Raw genomic sequence first — 5,095 nt, forward strand, 5'->3', positions numbered from 1 at the left:
TTTCTTTTAACATTCAAGATGAGATGAGTATGTTGAAGTTTTCAACAATTGAAGAAGCTTACTAGTATGCTTTGAAGGCTGAGGAGAATGTGAGAAGAAGACAACCGAATAAGGGAAAGGAGAAATTCAAGATGAATGATAGTATGAAGAAATCAGTTGAAGAAGAGGAGTCAAAACCTAAGTGGAGTAAAGAACTAGAACAAAAGACACCAAGGAAGGGTAGTAGTAGTACCGGTAGAGATCTCTCTGGCAAATGTTTCAAGTGTGGAGAAACCGGACATAGATCCTATAAATGTAAGCAAGGAATATCAAGAAGTTGTATGGAAAGTGAAGAACCAGATGGTACTGGATTTGACTGTGCACCAGAGCAAGGATAATCCCTTATGTTCAGAAGAAAGGATACCAGATTTGCTTAGAGGAGGAGTCTTTTCTAGATTATATTCAAATCAAGTGGTAAGTGTTGTACGATCATTGAAGATAGTGGAAGTACTGATAATTTAGTATCTAAGGAGATGGTTGAGAAGATTGGGTTGAAGAGGCTTAAGAATCCTTGTCCTTATGAGGTAAATTAGTTACAAGATGATCAAAAGGTAGAGATAAAGGAGCAGTGTTGGGTGGATTTCAATATTGGGCCTTTCAAAGATGAAATTTTATGTGATGTTTTGTCAATGAATGTTTGTCATGTCTTGTTGGGAAAACCTTGGCAGTATGATAAAGGAGCTATTTGTCACTATAGAAGAAACCTAGTTACTATTGAAAAGGATGGGTAGAAATTCACATTGATCTCTTTGAAGGAGAAAGAGAAAGAGGTGAAGAATCAGAGTCCTAAGAAAAGTTGCAGGAAACCGGTGGCAGAGGTTATACTGAAAGGTTTGAAAGAATCGGTGGCAAAGGTTATACCAAAAGGTTTGATAGAACTGGTTGTAGAGATTATACCAGAGGTTTTGAAGAAAGATCTGATAGAATCAATTGCAGAGATTATACTAGAGGGTGACATGAATTGGCAGAAGGATCTAATAGATGAATCTGATGGATAGATGGAACCGGATGAAAAGGAGATGATGGTAACAAACTGGATAAGGTCTTGTGGAAAAACCAAATCAAAATTGCAGAAACAAAGGCAATGTGCAGATCTGAAGCAAAGAAATAAAAACAAAGGGAGTCAAAGATTAGAGAAGCCAGTTGAAGCACCGGGAGAGATAGAGTAGATATTGGCAGATAAAGAAGATGTTTAGATAGAAAATGAGCATGGGATCTTCATTTGAAATCCTTTTAGATGTTCACGAGTTGCCTCTCATGGAACATATTTTTCTACTTGGGTTGTCTAATGCAAGAGCATCCCCAGTCAATGAGCAATCTTGTATCAACCAAAAAGATTTCCTTTCAAATTTTGTTCTTTTGCAGTTTCACTATTATTACCGATATGTACCGGTAGTTGCTTGTTCTTCATGGTAGATCTTGTTTGTAGTTTCCTAGTGGTTTCATGTGGTTGATTCTAGATTTGTAGTTCATTTGGGTTCTTCTTTGGTCAGTTATTGCTTCCGGTTGGCTGTTTCTGGGTTCCCAGGATAGTTCTTGTGCTTATCGGTTGGTTTTCCTTCATTACCGACTCGATTCATGGCATGTGGATCCATCTTGGGTCTTGTTCGATGATATTTGGCATGTAGCCGACCTTCTTGTTGAACTGCATCACTTGGTTGTTATTTTTCAGAAAGATTTCTTAAATCTTAGGGCCGACCTAATTATACATTTCATTTTCTTGTATTGGTGAATGTAATATTTTGAGGTCGACCCAGATATGTTCTAGTGGGTATAAATATGATGTTATGTAATAATTGGTAAGGGCAGAGGAAGTAGAACTAAGAATAAGGATTGAGATTCACATGTTTTGATCTGGTTGACTTTTAGAGTCCCAGTTGGGTTATTTCTGGTTTGAAACCTGCATGTAACCGATTAACTACTGGATGTTCTTTGATGATAATCTAATGATTATCGGATTATTTCCAGAAGTTATATGGCTTGAATATGATTAGTTTATATGAATTTTTTATGTTTTTTTTCTGTTTGCATTGTGTCTCCCTCGTTACATAAGTCAGTTGATTCTTCTAAGGTTTTTTACCGGTTATGACTGCATTACTTCTTCTCCCAACATCTCATCACAAAAAAATAGTATTTTTTTAAAGTTTATTAAAGCCAACTTGATTACTCTCCCTTTGAAAAATTGAAGAAAATATCATAAACAAAATCAAGGCAATTATTCTTTTTGTGTCTATCATCAATTTCATGGCCATTCCACTAATGAATGTCATGGTTTGGAGTATAAAATTCAACAACTTATCATAAATATAGTATCATTTAAGTGATAAGTGACAATGAATGTGATACCCCTTCTAAATAAAATTCATTTCATATTATTTTTCTTGTCACTTTGTGACATTGGTAGCTTACCTATTGGGGGCTCATTGTGATTCAAGGTGGTACAATTTCATGTGTAATCATACTTGGATAGAAACATAATAGCCTAGTTATTTTTGTCCTATGTTGGGAGGAATAATAGTTTTCAATTCATTCCTACTTTCTAATGATCCATTTTCCCTTTTTTGAGTTGTATCTTTTATAACTAGATATGCTTGTGTGAATTCTTTGTCCTTAATGAGGATTTTATCCTTTCTTGGAAGTGTGTATCATTGATTAGGACCTCTTCCTTACTTAAAATCTTATGTCTTTTATAAATCATCTCTCCTTGGTGTTTAAAGTGTTCAATCCTTCATCAATAATACATCTCCTATCAATAAGGGAAGGTGTGTGTTCTTGGTCTCCTTCTCCTTTCTTAGTTTTGAAGATGTCATCTTTATTAAAGATATCCTCTCTTTTTTGGAGGTAGATATATTTAGGTAAAGATATCCCCCCGGTTTGATAGTCATTTATCATTGATAAGGACCCCTTTACATTTTTTGGAAGTTAAATCTCCTTTACAACTATCTCCTCCTTTAAATATTGCATCCTTTACAAGGATCTTTCTTCGTATCTTGGAATACATGCATTTTTGTCAAGGATATCTCCTTTGTATCAAATGTGTTTATCCTTGATGTGGATCTCTATCTTCCTTAAGATATCAACATGAAAATATGTTGACATATTAAGAGGGGGCATACGAAGCCTCACTTAACCCATAGTCATTCATTGATGTGCCCCCAAAGTGGTGGTGTTGTGTTACATAGCATCGCTTGAGGCGTGGTTATCAATCTTTAGATCTTTGTTCTTGGTCATCTAGTATAGTTTGGCTTGCTAGTGTGATCATTGTTGTCCAAGCCTACTCAAGTGTTGGTTATCATGTTTGTGTTTTCTCATGCATGGGTCACCTAGTATAACATGGTTTTATAGTGATCATTTTGTTTCACTACATGAATCAATCAACATAACACACCTTGTTGGACAGTGGAGTTCATGCCTTGTCTCATCAATTGTACATCCTTTCTCTTTTTGTAACTCCATTTGTGCTCTTGTAATAACATGATAAGAATGGTATTAGCGATTGAAATTTTTTGACATCAAAGTCTCTTCAAATAGTTGACTTGGAACCTTGTGTTTGATTTAGTACCAGTGTTGTTTTATTATTTTATACTTGATTTCTTTTGCATGGATTGATAGGATCCTATGCTTGGGGTCTTGTGCATCCCTCAATATTAGTGTCATCCTATCTCTAGTTTGTCCTACTCTTAGATGCTCTATCTCTTCATCTCTACTTTACCGTGAGTATGAGTGTAAGTTAATACTCTCACTAAAGTGTGGGCTAAATGTAGTGTCATAAATTGTAACTCCTTATAGTTTCACACTCCTTATTTGGGCCCTTTATTTAGTGTGCCTTCTCCTATCAAGATACTTTATTGCCCAATTAAATGTCATCAGTCCAGATTTTTATATTAGATCCAATATTAGTGTCCAATTATCTTGTCTCCCTAAAAATTGGATCCTAATTTGTCAAGTAACAATAACTTAGCTATAATAACCTATGCTTTTTGGCTTAAATTTCAAGAGATAAATGTGTTGGCCTTAACATTGCTGAATCTAGTCTCAAAATTGGGATATGACTATTGTAAGTTAGTCTAAATACAAAAATACCTCAAGAATCATATATATGACATCATCTCTAATTCATTTGATCATATCTTTCACATCCAAAAGTTTTATTCAAGCACTCAATTATTCATTCAAGATTAGATATGAGTACAAGGAGCATCAAGCTACAACAAGCTATCTTCAAGTATGTGTTCATGATAATTTTTTTCACCATTTATCATGTTATTGCAACAACACTTGGAGGAATTATCTAAAGAGAATTGCATCATCAATCAAGGGTATAATCATTTCAATTCAATATTTAATTCATATTTAGTCATTGACCTACTAAGGGTAAACTCTCTTCATCATTGTTGTTGTAGTGTCCCTCCTCGACTTGTCTTTTATTTCATGCATGATAGACTTATCTAGACTCATTTGTGATGTTTTAGATTATGATTATGACTCTATTTATGTTTCAGATGTTTATGAAGATGCTAGACACTATATGAACATATGCTACTTGATGATCTATGTGGTTGATGATATTTTCTATTTATGATCATGCTATATAATGGACATATGTTGATGAATCCTATATTTTTTTCTATGTTGAATGCATTATATTGATGATGGATTTGATGGCATTTTGGTTATACTAACTCAGTTTCATGATTATATGTGATGATTGGCATTATGATGTATTTGTGCGTTCTATGACTATCTTTGTGATAGGGATGATGTCACATCACTCATTGCGAGCATGATGTGGCATTGTGATTCTCTATCACTTGCTTGTCTATGATATATTTGTATATGTTGTACCATGGCTTTATGGATGCAATATTTGCAGGTACCAGACATCAACTCCACCTGGCTTCACAGGTCTAAGCGTGTCTTTAAATCCCAATGGCAAGTTGTTTGAGATGACATGAGTTCCCTTCATATACTCTAGGCTTAATGTGTCTACCTTGGGTTGTTTGTTGCCTTGGAAATATTTTCCATGTTGTCAGTGAGTTATGATCTTTGGTGGTAT

This window comes from Cryptomeria japonica, chromosome 4 (genome assembly GCF_030272615.1).
Source record: "Cryptomeria japonica chromosome 4, Sugi_1.0, whole genome shotgun sequence".
Taxonomy (NCBI): Eukaryota; Viridiplantae; Streptophyta; class Pinopsida; order Cupressales; family Cupressaceae; genus Cryptomeria; species Cryptomeria japonica.